The 17,172-nt window shown below is 37.7% G+C and overlaps 1 protein-coding gene across 4 annotated transcripts in view; it reads right to left on the bottom strand.

The window, feature by feature from the left end:
- The window catches only part of MID1 (midline 1), a 262,583-nt gene that overhangs the window by 107,055 nt on the left and 138,356 nt on the right, over window positions 1-17,172 (bottom strand). The gene's annotated exons all lie outside the window — the stretch shown is intronic.

Raw genomic sequence — 17,172 nt, 5'->3', positions numbered from 1 at the left:
GGGGGGGGGGGGGGGAGAGAGCTCAATAAGAAATGAGATGACTCATTTCTGCCTCATTTGCTATTGTCCATCCAGTATAAACTAAGTTACAATGATGTATTCAATTCGACATTCATATAATGAGAAGTATGCAAGCTTGTTGAAATACATCTAAATATAGGAACTGGAGAAATACAATCAAATTTCATTCTTTCATTTCACCTTAACCTTACACAATAATGCACCCAAGATAGAAGGGAAAAAATAAATACATAAAAACAGTCCTAAAATAGGTCACAATTTTATTGAGATAAGTCAAGTGAGAACAACAGAAACCAAAATAATGGGGATATGTTGTGTACTTTTCAAAGGCATGATGATGATGACGATGATGACGATGACGACAACGATGATGATGATGATAATAATAATAATAATTCTTTATTTATAGATCACCCTGTCTCCCCAAAGGGACTCAGGGAAATTTACACACCCAAAAAAGGCAAACAATCATTAGCCTACACAAATGATGATGATGATGATGTGGGTCAGCTCACATGGGGACAAGCCTGAATACAACAGAGTTAAAATACAACACAAACAGTTTCAGCAATATAACTATGCATAGTACAATATATAGCAGACAACTATGCATAGTACAATATATAGCAGACATCTAACAACCATCAATGGTCTGAGTAGTGCACAATTCTGAGCTGGGGCAGGTGGGCTGGTGCAAATCACTTGTCAAAGGACAGGGCTGATAGGAAAAGTGATGAGACAGATAACAGAGTAATAATTGGGGGATAAGTAAGGAGAGCACCATGTCTTTAATTAGGGAATAGTGATAATGTGCTGATTTTGGAACAAAGTGGGGGCCAAATTTATTTGGGGAAATGTCTAATCAAAGACACAGCAGAACACCCATGTTTTTAGTTCAAATACAAACATTTCAAAAATAATACAAAATAATAACCATAAACTTGTGATAAAAGAGAAATTAACATCAAAATAGAAAACAGAACACAAATAGTCTAATAAACATAATTATATTAATAACATAAATAACAATTAGGACATAAACCCTGAGGGAACTATTAAAATACATAAAATTGTGATCATGGTCATTCTTTCTAATGAACCATAGCAGCAATTGCATACAAATAAGTTAGTCAGCGTTCTGATCAAATTAAAAGTGCCCTAGTCAGGAATTTTTTTGAAGGGGAGGAGGGTGGGGGGCAGTCCATATTACAGTAATCCAACTGAAATGTAAACAAGGCATGTATCACTATGGATAGATCTGGCATCTCAAGGAACAGACACAGCTGGCACACAATTCTTAACTGTACAAAAGGATGCCTGGTCACTGACAGCTTGCTTTCTGTTAGAATAGGGGTCCTCAAACTTTTTAAACAGGGGGCCAGGTCACAGTTCCTCAAACTGTTGGAGGGCTAGATTATAATTTGAAAAAAGCATGAATGAATTCCTATGCACACAGCACATCTCTTATTTGTAATGCAAAAAAAACCCCCACACTTTAAACAATGCAATAATTAACATGAAGAACAATTTTAACAAATATAAACTTATTAGTATTTCAGTGGGAAGTGTGGGCCTGCTTTTGGCTGATAAGATAGGACTGCTGTTGTTGTTGTGTGCTTACAGACTTAGGTTGACCCTGAGTGAGGGCTGGGTAAATGACCTTGGAAGGCCGTATCCGGCCCTCGGGCCTTAGTTTGAGGACCCCTGTGTTAGAACATGATGGATTCAACTTAGAAGAAAACAGATTCCATCTACACACTAGGAAGGAGACTTTTACTGGAAATACTGATTACCAGTGGGATAGACTGCTCAGACAGGTGCCAAATGTTCCATGTTTGGTGTTTTTTAAATAGAGACTGGGTGGGCATCTTTAGGAATGCATAGCAGGCGGTTGGATTAGGTAACCCTGTAGTCCCATGCTCTCTCATGGAGGAGAGTCATTACCACAAGCTCTCTAGAAAATCTTGTTTGACTTCACTTCCTGAGAGGGTATGCTTTGTATGCTTGGAAACTATAGTGTCAACAATTCTGGAATTTCTCCATTCCACACGTCAGCCAAGACTTTGACAGAATTGCTCCCTAAGAACCACCAGGAATTAATTCAGATCTATGAGCCCCCTTGGATATATAATTTTAATATGTCCAACACTCTGCAGAGGTTCTGAGTCCCAGCAAATCTAAACTCCACCAAATGGCCATCTGTTCATGACAATGGAACTATAGCCACTTCCTCCAATCCTAGATGACACTCACCCACCCACAATAGAAAATGAGGTCCATTGTGTGGCCAACAGTCTGAGTAGGGCCACATAGCACTTTGGAAAGGGTAATTAAACTTCATATTATACACAACTTTGCATCTAGAAACCTAGTATTTTGAAATCCATCTTGTTCACCTTTAAAAGAACTGAGCAGCCGCAGACTTTGTAACCCCAGCACTTTCCTATCTGTTCATTTCATTTCAATTATTAAGAAATGTAGGCCCACTCCGTCTTCTTTTTTTCCTGGAATATTTTCCTATCAAGACAAGAGCATTAAGTGTTCCAGTTTGTAGGCACATGAAAAGAATCAATATGTGCTTCATTAATGCAAGGAGTGGGTAAAAATAAAACAAGGATACAAAGTTTGATCTTCACCTCCAAGCTACCCAAACTGTCTGAAAGCACTCTATATGCCTTATGGAAAATTGCAAGTTGAGGGCAACATCATGCCCTCTGATAGTCAACCCAGCTCCATTTCATCATTCTTCAGGAACTTTTTGTACACATTCAGGAGAAAGAGCTGTGACATCTTGCCTGAAAAAATGATGCTTAAATCACTTGCCCTAATGGAAGCCTCACTGCAGCTTACTCAGCTGGTCCAATGCCACACAAATTGGTTCCTTTGTGGCCTGCCAGCTGAGGAAGTATGACAGTTGACCCTGCTGTGCCAGGAATTTTTAAAGCCCTGTGAGGTTGACCCTTGCATGGAGGGGAAAGTGAAATAGTCAACAGTCCTTTGCAGACATCACAAATACTTGGAGCAATTCGTAATTTTAACATGTTTGTGCCATGTCTCTCCAAGTTTCTTAAGATCAGATATTTCTTCCGATGTTATAAGATTCATCTTTTCTGGCACTGGATGGGAATACCCAAGAAGCAGTGGCTTAATAAATGTTTTTCTTCTAATGAAGCTACTATTGTATGAGACATTCTGATTCCGCCCTCCCACCCATCATGAGACTTTTGAAGACACCACATGAGATCACTGAAAACATTACTTATTTAGTTCACATCTCAAAAACTCATGACCGTGCTGATTGGGGGATCCCTCCCCAAAGCTCTACATCACAGCAATAGAAACATAACTGGAGACAAGAATTTTGCTATTTTAGGGGTATGGGCCACCAGCTAACCTTGTTTCATACAAACATGCTATCTTCAACAAAAACAACTTTTTTTAATTGGCAGTTCCTTGTTTGCTCTGGCAACAATTGCTTTCCTCTTTTTAAGCAAATGTGACATGTGACAAAACAGTAAGGGATCGCTGCATTAAAAGGTATAGCTGCAGATGTTGAAGTTGATAAGATAGCCTGATATGGGACAGTAATGATTCTTCCATCTTCTCCTAAGGGCACAAGAGGCCATGCTAGCCTTAAAAGCCTTTCTTGCCATCATTCATTGTTACCAACATGATGGAAAAAGCTTCCACATTCATAGCAAAACTCCAAACATACAGAATTCAGGTCTGTGCATTCCTGTGTATGACTATGTTTTCAGATAATGTGAAGTACATCTACCAAATTGTTCTGTCAGCAAAATGTTGAAGAGAATGGTTGTTTGAGTGCTTGAAGCTTAAGGGCATAATACTCTTATGGAGTAGTTGTATCACCCATTTTACATAAAATGCTGAAGAAAGACTTTAAGGATGGGCAGCAAACCATTCATTAACATAGATGCATTACATAAGGATCCCTGGGTATCAAACAACAAATGCACTAAGTGCTAACTTGTATTAGTAGTTGCATAGCCAATGCAAAAATTTAAGTGTTGAACATGATTATAGCTGTGGGCTGTAATTCGTTCATAAGGTCAGCTTAAAAAATAAACCATAGTGACTTTTGTATACTTGAAAAACTGGACCAAAAAGGTAATGAAAAACCTGTTGGCTATATGAACACAATATAGTTGTCCTGCTACATTTGCAGTTTTGACTTTTGTGGATTTGATTATTTGCAGATTCAATTAAAATGATCTCTCTAAGAATCTCTAGGTCAGGGTGTCAAACTCATTTTCACCAAGGGCCAATCTGCCTTATGATTGCCTTCAAAAGACTGTTTGTAAGACTGCATAAATGTAATTATGTTATCCGGGCATTGAAAGCGTTGCGAGCCACAGAAAACAACATGGCAGGCTGCATTCAGCCTGCAGGCCTTGCTTTTCGCACATGTGTTCTAGGTTCTCCAGTGTTAATCCATAATCAACTTTCAGTCATGCAAAAGGTACTAGAAATTTCTAGAGAGAACACTTCTCTAGGAATCTCTAGATCCTCCAATGCATTTCTATGTTCAGCTTTCAGCAGAAGTTGATCACAGAGTTGTGCTGGAAGACCTAGAGAAAAAAACATTTTCTTTATTTGCAGTTTTTCATTTTCACACAGATTCTGTGCCCCGAACCACAGCAAATGTGGAAGGCTGACTGCAAATTGAAATGGCATGCATTACTGGATTCATGGATGTTTCACCAAAAACAATAGTGTTTAGGGTTTACCTTAAGCAACAATCTGTATCAGTGACTAGTATGAAAGCTCTCCTTTCATACTTTCTAAATAAAATATGATAGAACTCTAAAACACCATTTCTTATGGCTTCAAACTGAAATTTTGTTCTGTAGTCTTTGATCCTCCTACTAGAATCCAGATAGTGACATATCACTCTAATTAGGCACACATCAATTACTTCTATGTGGCTGGTTGTGAAAGGTCATTTTTCAACCTCAGCCAATTGTCACTATGTCTCATTTCCCCCACCCCTTCCTTGTTGGGAGAGGGATTGACAGAACTGCTTGACTGTTTTGTTGTTCTGCTCCCTGTGACTGCATAGATCAACAGCCCCAAGTAGGTCTGTGGATGGCTGTTTTTGAACACTAACCTGACTGGCAATTCGAAAAATTAATCTGTGGATGCCTCTTCCACCACATCCATGTCTATTAGCGTCCCCTCCCCAAACATGAATATGCTGGGTTAATAAATCCCCTTTCTTGTACACTGCCTACTCTGCATCCTGCTAGAGCCTTCTTGCTGTTAATTGTGGAAAAGAACTTTCGTCTACATGTTTATACAGATGGAAATAGCTGCTGTAATGCATTTCTAAAAGCCTCAAAGATGTTTCTCCTAAAAATAATTTTAACAATACAGCACTCTACATGCCATCACTGGAAACCACTAACTCATTCAAATTCATGTCAAATAAACAAATTAACAAAATATAACCCTTTATCTGGACTTCTAAACAGTGGAAAGAAAACAATATTGTGTAGAGATATTATCTGAGACAATATTCTCGAACTACTTCAGAGAAGTTATATACTGGGTTTGGAAACATAACACTCTCTAGATGAACTGGGACTAAACTCTCACCCAACACAGCTAGAGAGGGAAAATTACAGGAGTTCCAGTCTAACAACTTCAGTGGGTTATACATGTATCTTTTCAGCCCATTCTGTGATATTATTCAACACTATTTTATACTTCCAGTTTTCCACACACTGGGAAGATCTCTGCATCTTTTCCCACCATAAAATGTTTCCTTTTGCCACTGTTTTTTTAATAACCCTGAGGAACCACTTCCTTATTTTAAATGCATTTGGCTTCCTTTTCGCTCTTGGGTAAAATAATTCATTTTTCATACAGTTCATTACAGTGGTATCAAGAGATTTGTACACAGAGCTCCCAGCATCACACACAGTGGCCAATGTTTTAACAGATTCCACAGCAGGTGCCTCAACACATTGATCTCTAATGTTGGCCCATGCTAACTAAAAATGGATGGAAAAGGAAGGGATAGACCGCTCTTGTTCATTTGTTACTACAATAAACAACTTTCATTACTTAAAGGCTTTTTCAACCAGATCCATATTGTAAATCACGTATTTGAGATTTCAAAAATGAAAACTGGCATAGAAATACTCTAAAATAAATAGGTATTTTCCATGGTTCAGTTTGCTTTGCCTACATATCAAGCATTTAAGTAGCATCTGAATTTATGTGCTGTGTTATGCAAGCCCCTAATTCCAAAAAATCAGAACTGAACTTTCTTCAAGTCCCAATTCAAACAATAGTAACCGTCAATAATAAATAATGGGTAGTCATAAAGCAGATCGAAGCAGACATCTAGCTTTCCTAACAGAAATATTTTTGATTAGCCCACAGAGTTGAAAGTCCTGTACTATTTTAGCCATGCCTCCAAGGATTTAGTTTTATCTGTTGCAGGAGTAAATTAATATTTCCATATGGAGTTTTATCATATTTAAACAACCCAAAATGTTCAGGAGTATTGTTATGTACAGAAAGACATGAAGCATTGTCTTTTTTACTACTTTTTTTTTTTGCAGATGTGTTTTTGTTCTGAACAGACAAGTCTTTTGAAGCACTTCAGGACATACAAGGAAGAAAATTGTATAAAATAATTTTTCCGAATGGAATTTTCTGTCTGCTGGGGAGCCATTTTTCAACAATAAAATGAATAATGAATAGTATTCTTTTTATTTCTATCACATCATCTCTTACATATTTTTCAAACTTCCCATAAGGTCTAACAGAAAATTCAAAATAGCAAAGGCCTTTGGGGCAAGGGATACTTCCAGACCAACAATTTTCCTAACTTGTTGGTGCTGTGCTGAGTAATGTGAAACTATAGCCATTTTTGTAAGTAATTTTATCAAGTTACTTTTATGGTATCTTTCAATAACAAATCTCCCCAATGTTGGCTAAATCCAGCAACATAGCAAGACCCATTTTGGAATTTCACATAAATGTTTGATATATAATGTTTAATTTAAGTCATTGATTATATTTTTAAATGCATTTTATAACTGTTGATTAATTCCAAACATAGTATGGTCCCACTTGTTTTGTTTTTTATTCAGGTATGACTATGCTGATTTTTTTTAACCTACTAGAGATATGCTATCACCAAGCATAAAAAGAATGTAGGTCAAAAACATAGCTCTAGAAAATAATGTCACTGGACAATGCTAACACAATAGGAACATCTACCAAACAAGAATGTCATTTTTCATTATACCAACTGATCTGGTGTCAAATATTTGAGGAAGACATAAGGATGACTCGCTATCACTTACATATATTATTATGTGGCTTATAGCAGGTGGCTACAGAAAATGTGCATTGCTTCCTACCCTGTCTCTAAACATTCAAGTCACATATCCCTAGTCTGTCCACAAGCTATTTATTTACATTTTTGTTCACCTATCTTATGTATATAATTCCATAATTAGAATTCAAGACAGACTCAAGTGTGTATATGTATGTGCCTTCAAATCACCTATCAACTTACTGTGATTCCATGAATTTGATAGGGTTTTCTTAAGCAAAGCATACTCTGAAGTGATTTGCCAGTTCCTCTGAAATATAGCCTACAGTAACTGGTATTTACTGATTATCTCCCATAGAAATAGTAACCAGGGCTTACAAAATCAGATAGGAACTGATGCATTTAGAGTGTTTGGACCCATACAGATTCAAACATCAGTATTACAATGTTTAAAACACATTTGAAGAATTTGCACTATTGAAATACAATTAAGTTAAAAGAGAAAATCAAAACAGTACATATGAGAGTCAGCATAGTGTAGTTGTTTTATCATTGGAAGATCACGGTTGAAATCTCCACTCAGTCATGGAAACACTTTGGGTGACCTTGCATAAATCATACTCTCTCAGGGCACATCTACACTGACCACTTCGGTTGGATTGGGGCCAGATCAGTTTTGTGGTAGCCAGATGGCACACAGAGATGATCCAGGGTAATGTGGGGCATGACTTTCTGAATGCAGCTTTGTCCCATATTAACCAAAGTCGGGGGATGGTCTGAATTCTGGTCTAGAATTTGAACTACCCCCTCCCCAACCAACTTTTATTTATTTATTTATTTATTTACTTTATTTACTTTATTTGTATACCGCTGTTCTCAGCCCTTAGGCGACTCACAGCGGTTAACAACAAGAACAGCAAAAATTCGACGCTACAATAACATGGTATAAAACTTTTGGGGGCCGTCTTAACACTTGGGCCAGTTCTGGAATTCAACTGTTCCCACTATCATCCCATGTTTCCCAGAGCTGGTTAGCCTGAAGGTAGGGGGTAACAGTTAGCCCTTCTGCCTTGTGTGTCTCAACAGTTTCACAAAGTGGCTCCTACCTGTCAGTTGTCCCTGCAGTGATGTCACTCAAGATCCGTGATTCCTCTTCTTCCCCTCCCCTGTTGCCCTGTTGCCTCAACTGGTATCACTGCACTGAACCAGATTCGGTGCTACTGGGCATTTGGGATTCCCTATCACCTCTGCAGCAGGTGGGTGAGTACTGTGCTATCCCTTACCGGGGCCAATCCAGCATATGCCACACCAAACTGACCCCATATTGGGTCACTGTAGATTCACCCTCAGTCTAAGAGGAAAACAATGGCAAACCTCCTCTGAACAAATTTGGCCAAGAGAACCCTATGATAAGGTGGAGAAGTATTGAAGGCACACAACAGCAATAGTAGCATTAGAACACGATCATTAGAAGTCAGTTACACACCAATCAGTCAGTTGACAAAAACTCCCCCAAACAAAAGTGGCTGAAGAAAAACAGGGAGAAGGCTACCTCATATCTCCACAGCCTGTTACGAGTCATCTGCAACAGTTTTTTTTAAGAAGGTAGTTCCTACATCCATACCAGATGCGTCAGTCAAGATTTCGGGATGGCCAAAAGAGTCTTCCTCAAAAATCTCAAAGGTCTGTCAAGCTCAAGAATATGGTCCTTTAGGGAGCCTTTCACATCACACAATTATGTTTTTAAATGATATTTTATAACTGCTGATTAATGGAAATATTACATTACAAAAATCCACTTTACTAGTCATGAGAATGTTCTGTGGAAAAATGGGATTTGTAGATTGATGAAACACCAGGCCTTTCTGGCTGAGAATTCTAAATATCCCTCCATGAACTGCAAGTCCCAGCTTTCTATAGATTTCACCATCATGAAGGTTAAAGTACAAGAATCACAGTATTAAAATTGCATGGTGTGAAAGGGTCCCAATTATCCTGGATTGAAGTAATATATGACTCTGTAGGTCATAACTTTTATAAGAAATGGGATTTCTTTCAGTTCTGCTTAAAACCAGAACTAACTGCATTTAGTTTCTCTGTTAAAATAAGCTACTTTCCAGGCAGTAATTAAATTAAATTAATAATGCAGTTACTGTGTGATTTCCTCTAGATGATGAATTCTCATACCGTATCTGCTTCCTGGGATTCCAATATGTATTTTGAATAACAAAGGCCCCCATTCTGTAGCACAATTAAAATTCTATGTAAATCACCATGTACTTTTTAATAGTAAGGTTAACTGGCCAATTGCCACTGTCAGAAAAACAAACTATTAACATAACTTCAGATCAAAGTTTTGATCATGCTTAATTACTTGCTCTCATGGTCTTTTCACTATAAGCGACAAAAATTTAGTTGACACATTGTGCTGTCACTAAGAACATCTTTTGAGTGCTGGGATTCCCCCTGAAACCAATTTGAATTTTCCTGGTATTTCATACAGGACTGCCTTTGGGATGGCACAACAGTGCTCTGACAGTGATGTAAACAGTCATGATGACCTCAGATATAACCAATGACATTGAATGTTTGATCCATATTAACTGTGGTGAGTGTAACCAATTTTATTCACTTAAGAAAAATACTCAGGATACTACAAATCAGAACACCAACACGATATTTTCTCAGTCATCCTGCAAAATTTGTTCAGAGGAGGTTTGCCATTGTTTTCTCTTAGACTGAGGGTTATATGTCTTGGTTATATGTATGAATGCAACTTCAAGACATCTGTTGATTTATGGTGACACCATGAATTTCACAGGATTTTCTTAAACAAGAAATAGTTAAGGGCCCTTTTACACTGGCACTAAAATCCTACTTGAAGTCAGCTCAAGATCGTGTTGTCTACAAAACAGATGCTCCCAATGCAAACTGCAACACGTATCCAGCCGGTAACACTGTATTAAAAACCCAGAAATTTCTGGATCAAGCCACAGAAGCTGATTAGTGTATGAACAATGCAGAGAAAGAATCCAGAAGCACCATGGGGAATGTTTGTGAGGACAGGGTTAACGCTGAAGCAGTCATATTAAGAAACCAAGTACACAGCTAGGCTGGAAGGTAAAAAAAAAATCCCCACCACCCTAAGGAAACCAGTCTTCCCATGGGAACACTCACTCTTCCTTTATTGCTTTCTTTCAGTCCACCACTGATACTTTTTAGTCAGACTGATTCTTATCAATGTACCTCACTGGAGGTTGAGAAAAAAAATATTGGGTTGAATTGATCTGCAATCAGCTGTTCTTTGTGGTGACTGTCTCCGCTTCCTTGTTCATTGGGTGTCTGTGTCTGTGAAGTTATTCTGCAGGGAATTGAGTCTCTTTAATTCACATCCAGACATTGTTTAAATGGTTGTATAGAAACAGCCCAAGAAATAGTTTGGCCGCTTTGTATCTCACCTTTCAAACAAAGTGGTCACTAGAGATTCCAAATGTTTATCAACCAAATCTATTAGCTTTAACAAAATGACTGTATCATGTTACTTCAGATAACAGGTAGACATGATCAACATCCCTAAACTTTAGGCATAAAATTACCTCATACTTGTAAATGACTGCATACTTCTAAGAGATATAGAAGTGAATAAAGATATGGTCAGAAATGTATGATCCTCCCCAATTTTTTCTTCATGTCCTGGCCCCACATTCAAGTGGGCAGTAAGATAGGAAAAGACTCTCAGGAGTTATCTACACTGTAGCATGAATGTGGTTTGACACCACTTCAGCTACGATGGCTCAATGCTCTGGAATCCTCGGATTTGTAGTTTGGCAAAGAACCAGAACATTTTGACAGAGAAGGCTAAAGACCTTATTATAAAGCTATAACACCCATAATTCCATAGCACTGAATTATGGCAGTTAAAGTGGTGTCAAACTGCATTCATGCTGTAGAGTAGATGCACCCTCATTTGTGCAATGTATCCTATTGCCTCTTTAAGATCAGTGACTATTGGTTATTTTACCCACTTAAGAAAAATGATAACCTGTACTGAGGGAGGCATAGTGCACTGAATACATTTTTCAATTATTGTGAAAGCCTACAATAAATAATTTTGTTCTGATAATTACAGTACACCTTAGGATCTTGCAGGATCAGGATAGACACAGACACATAACAATTTGTCTCAAGGTTAAGTTGGACCTTTTTATAAGGTCATTTATTCATTAACATTTCTCAAATTTTATCTATTTTGTAATAAACTTTCAGAGTGTTTAACTATTCTGACACACTGATGTCCTTTTCCCAATAGCTGATTTACATAAAGAACTGACAAATGTGATAAAATGTGTGGTCAATAAGCATCAGATTTAAAATGTGCAATTTGTTATTGACGTGAGAGTTCACAGATCATTAGCAAAGGGAGTTATCCATTATAAACTAGCCAAAATAAACCGAACAGCTTTTTTTCTTAGCATAAATCAGTACTTCTCAAGCACTTGGCAAAAATAACACTAAACTACTTAGTCCCAAGTGTCAACACAAATATTATGTAAGTAATTGTCCACATTAGTTTGAGCCAATTATCAACCTTATGACCCCCCCCCCCATAAAAACAATAATACAAAACTGTTGAAAGATTGATTGATAAAATGTCTAGTGTGTTGAAATAACATAATTCTTTGGAAACAGACATCCTTACATACAAAAACAATGAATTAATTTTACTTGTAGCTAGTTCATCTACTGGGAAACATTTAAAATAATTGCATTTTGAAAAATAAACACAGGCATTTACTTTAAAAAGAAATACACATGATACTTCAATAAATTCAAGACTCCAGTCTCAACCATACTCACTGAAAATACTGAATTCCAATTCGTTTTTAAATATATATATACCTGCATATTCATAACTTTGCATTTAATCCTCTTTCTTCCTCCATTGGTCTCGCAAATCCCTCCTCTTTCCCATCTGGCTGATCATGCTTTATATACTGTGTCATGCAACATTTCAGAAAATTAATTTTTAAATTTTCAGTCTTTTTCAAATCTATCTATTTATCTTCAAAGTGCTAAAATGCTATACCAATATTATATTAGCATTGGTATCATTTTGTTTTAATTGGCAATACTCCTCTTCCCCTTGTTTTATTTCTGTTGAATCTGTATCTCGAAAACAATAGCTGTGTTTACCTGGCGATCATAGTTGGTTCTACAAGGACACTTAATCCTGGATTAGTCCTGTGGTGTTCCACAAGTCCCAGTATCAGAGCTGAAGTTTATTTAAACAAAAACAAGGAAGCCGAGACCATATTTACTTATAAGAAATTAAAGTCTTGAGTTGTTCAAGGTCTGGCCAAAATAACAGAATTATAACACATGGAGGAGTCATGTTGAACACTGCCAAGGTCAAGAGTCCAATTAATGCAAGACAAGCTGGGTATTACAGAGCCAGGTCAGGAACAAAAATAAACAATAAATAAGGTTACAGTCCAATAGTTAGATGTCAGGAGTTCACTTGTCAGAGTTCATAAACAAAAACCAAGAATCCAAGTGTAAAAAAAGTCAAAGTTCTGAAGCCAGAAGTCAGAGATAAAAGCTGCAGTCATGCCCCAAAATCAAAGCCAGGAAGTTAGTCCAGAATTCAGAGCCAAGGATTCAGGATACATCAGAGTCCAAAACAGGATTACAGAAACCAGAAGTCAAATCCAAGGGCAGCAGGGTCAGGTCAAGGATAAAGGTACAAAGATACAATGTTATCTGCTGCAAAGAGCTATTCTTTTTCAGACCCTTTTACCATGAGATCCCATAGGCCTGTGATGTTTTTCTTGAGGAAGAGGTGAGATTAACTGAGATGAGTTCTCCCTAGCTAGAGACTTGCCCACAGTAGCAACCAAGCCAGGCCAGACCAATTTATTATTATTTATTTATTTACAGCTTTTATATTCCGCCCTTCTCACCCCGCAGGGGACTCAGGGCGGATGACAGTGTACACATATATGGCAACTAGGCTTGGGTAACCACGGAAAAATTTGGTTCTAAACTCGTTTCGTTTTTAGGGGGCCCTTGCATTTCGTTTTTTTTAAGAATTCCTAAATTTTCCTTTAAAAAAGTTCGAAATATACGAAATTTCGTAAAATTACGAATCGATTCGTTAATGGCGGACACGATTGTGCAATATGCTAAAAAAAAACCTCCAAATGGAACAGGGGGAACTTCTGAAGCTTCCCTCTCCCTCTGTTGTTGACTGTTGGTGTGATAATTTATTTTTTATCACTGCTAAAACAAGCAACAACTATAAAACTTGCACCAGACATACGGAAATAATTACAAAACAATTTCAAAACAATTTCGAAACAATTTTGAACCAATTACGAAACAATACAAAATAAATTGGAAAAATTGTTTCGGTTTTTAATTACTCCTCACAGTAGTCCTGCATGGCTCAATATTGGATCGTAAGCTAATTTAAATACGAATTAATAGCGAATTACGAAATTAACGAACGAAACCGCCCAAGCCTAATGGCAACCATTCAATGCCAATTTTTGGCATACAACATATACAGACATAGACAGAGGCTATTTAACTTTTTCTGGCCGCTAGGGGAGCTGTCACTTTCATCGTCCATCTGCGACACTGATGAAGTGCTTCCGCATTCCCCACATGCTTTTGCTGGAGTCTTTTTTTATGGTCTCATAAATTAGTTAATTTAGCCTCCCCACACTTTAAGGTGGTACCTTATTTTCCTACTTGACAGATGCAACTGTCTTTCGGGTTGCAAAGGTCGACAACAGGTTACACAATTGGTTGGAAACCCACTCCAACCCGGGCTGGCTTCAAACTCATGACCGTTTGGTCAGAGTGATCTTAATACAGCTGACACTCAGCCAGCTGCGCCACAATTCCAGTGCCCAACTACTGGCCATGACAATTCTCAGAATTGATTTGACCACCAGCCCCCAAGGAGCTGTGGAGGGAGTCCATACTGCTGGTCCCTGAGTCACTGTGGGGACAGAAAGGAGTCCTGACTACCCTTAGGGTCCCCCACCCACTGGTTTGAGGTAATGGATGAGTGTAGATGTGCCCCATCTTTTCCAGGTCTGAGACAGCAAAAATACATGAAAATTAATGAATACATTTTATTTGGAAGGTACTGCCATGACATAAGGCATGAAAATAAAAAGTCATTAATAATGCCAGAAACTCTCAGGAAACTCTCAGATGAAACAAATGTGATATGGATCCCCCCAAAATTAGTTTGTATGGTAATAAAACATGTTTACTTATACAGTCAGTCCTCGGCATCCATGGATTTTGCACCACACATTCCACTATCCACAGTTTAAAAATATTTCAAACCCAAAATTCCTTGATTTTGGCACACACCAAGCATTATGTTAATGTGTTGACATATCCTGCTGGAGCCTCCCACCTTAGGCTCTCTTGGGCACTTATTTTGAGTTGTTCACCATTTTATAAAAGGGATGCCATTTTACTATGCCATTGAATACAATGGGACTTGTTCATCCATGGATGTTGGTATCCATGGGGGTCTTAGAACCAAACTCAATGGCCCACTGTATATCGTATTCTAGAGCATTAGTGCCAATGTGCTATATCACTGATAATCAGGAATATGAAAGAAAATCTGTTTTACCACCAAAATAAATAATGCAGTAATGGAATATATTCCCAGTGTAGAGGATCAACTCATCATTTGAAAACAAAAGCCAAATAGATACTCAATTTAAACTATTTGCCACTTGTATTCACTGTCTGTTTAATATTAATGAGGAAACCTATGAGAAATCTATGGCGTTTTTCACAAAGGGAGTTATAGATAGATAATTTCCCCCTAAACTCAAGATATTTCTCAAAACAAAAGCTTGTGGGCTTTTCTTGTCCTATACTCCAATTGCAAAATTTAGCCTGGAGGATCATACAACAGAACACGTAAACATATAGAGTATTAGGAGGAGACCGCAATGCAAAAAGGATGTTAAATTGCTCATCCAAGGGAGTGACATAAGTAATACTGACATAATTTCTAAGCAGCTAAGCAAAACTAGGTCAAATCGCATTGACCTATCTAACATAATAAGCCTCTTTTTTTCAGTTAGAATTTTACAATGTAGATGGTGTCTGCAGGCATTAGTATCCTTTGTTATTGATGTATATTGCTGTTGCTCTTCTTTAATATCTTATCACTATATTAGATTAATCAGACCAAACACAACAATCCATGCTGCCCCTGTTTAATTGTCAAAGGATCCACTTCATAACAGCAGTGCTTACAGAAATGGACATTGGATACTTCATTAAAAACGCCATAAGAGCTATTTATTCAAACCAAACTGCAACGGTAATTGTTAACGGCCTAGAATCAGACAAGATCAAAATCCAGAAAGGTGTGAGACAGGGCTGTCCCCTGTCCCCACTTTTATTCATATTAGTATTGGAGATTCTGTTGGAAGACCTAAGAGAAGACAAAGAGCTAGAAGGTCTGAAGATCAGCTCGGAGGAGTATAAAGTGTTAGCCTTCGCTGACGATGTTGTGTGTATAATAGATAATCCAGCGCAAAACACCACTAAATGGATAACCAAGATCGAGACCTTTGGTAAACTGGCAGGAGTTAAAATAAATAGGAACAAAACAAAAATGTTAACAAAAAATGTAACAAAAAAAGACAAAGACAAAATTTTCGAACACACAGGAATAGAAGTAACAAAAAAAATTAAATACCTAGGTATTGTGATCTCCTCATCGAATAGGAATTTATTCAAAGAAAATTATGAGAAAGTCTGGACGGAGATTAAAAAAAAATTGGAAAACTGGAAATATCTCAAACTCTCTCTACTAGGTAAAATAGCAGCCATAAAAATGAGCGTGCTGCCCAAGCTAATATTCCTATTCCAGATGATCCCAATCATCAAAACGAGCTTATGCTTCAAAACATGGAATAAAGACATCTTAAAATTCATCTGGGATGGGAAAAAACATCGGATAAATTTTCAAAATCTCACTGATGCAAAGCAGAGAGGAGGGCTGGCTATGCCGGACCTACAAGTCTATCACGAAGCGTCTGCTCTACTTTGGACCAAAACGTGGGCCACCCTGGATCAGAAAAAGTTGCTAACGCTGGAGGGTTACGATATCCGAAGAGGATGGCACGCATACCTGTGGTATGAAAAAGCGGCCATCGAAAGAAACTTTACAAATCATTATATCAGATCTTCGTTATTGAAAACCTGGAACAAGTACAAAAGTCTGTTTTACAGGAAAACACCGACATGGATATCACCAGTGGAGGCCCACCACAAAAGAGAAATCCCCAGAAGTAAGTGGCTCAGCTACAAGCAACTGATCATCAAAAATAATGGAGAATGGCAATTGAGACCGCTAGAAGAACTAAAAAAAGAAGACAAGGGTCTGAGCTGGCTCCATTACCTACAGATTAAAGAACACTTTAAAGTAGATCTAAAAATGGGCTTTAACGAAACCGACACATGCTGGGATCTTGTGATGAAAAAAGATAAAAAATTGATCAAGATACTATACCAGAAACTACTCGAGTGGAAGAACGAAAAGGAGGTGATCAAAGAAAACATGACCAAATGGGCCAAAGACATCGGCCACTCAATACTACTCGACGAGTGGGAGCAAGTCTGGAGAAACAAACTAAAATTCACAAAAGCAACTAACTTAATAGAGAATTGGTACAAGGTATTTTACAGGTGGCATCTAACACCAATGCAACTGGCTAAATTTAACAAGAAAAATGATGGGATATGTTGGAAGTGCAAAAAAGAAAACGGAACCTATTACCACCAATTCT

Source organism: Anolis sagrei, chromosome 3, assembly GCF_037176765.1.
Source record: "Anolis sagrei isolate rAnoSag1 chromosome 3, rAnoSag1.mat, whole genome shotgun sequence".
Lineage (NCBI taxonomy): Eukaryota > Metazoa > Chordata > Lepidosauria > Squamata > Dactyloidae > Anolis > Anolis sagrei.
Note: the sequence above shows the minus strand (reverse complement) of the source record. Positions and strands in the feature narration are given on the sequence as shown.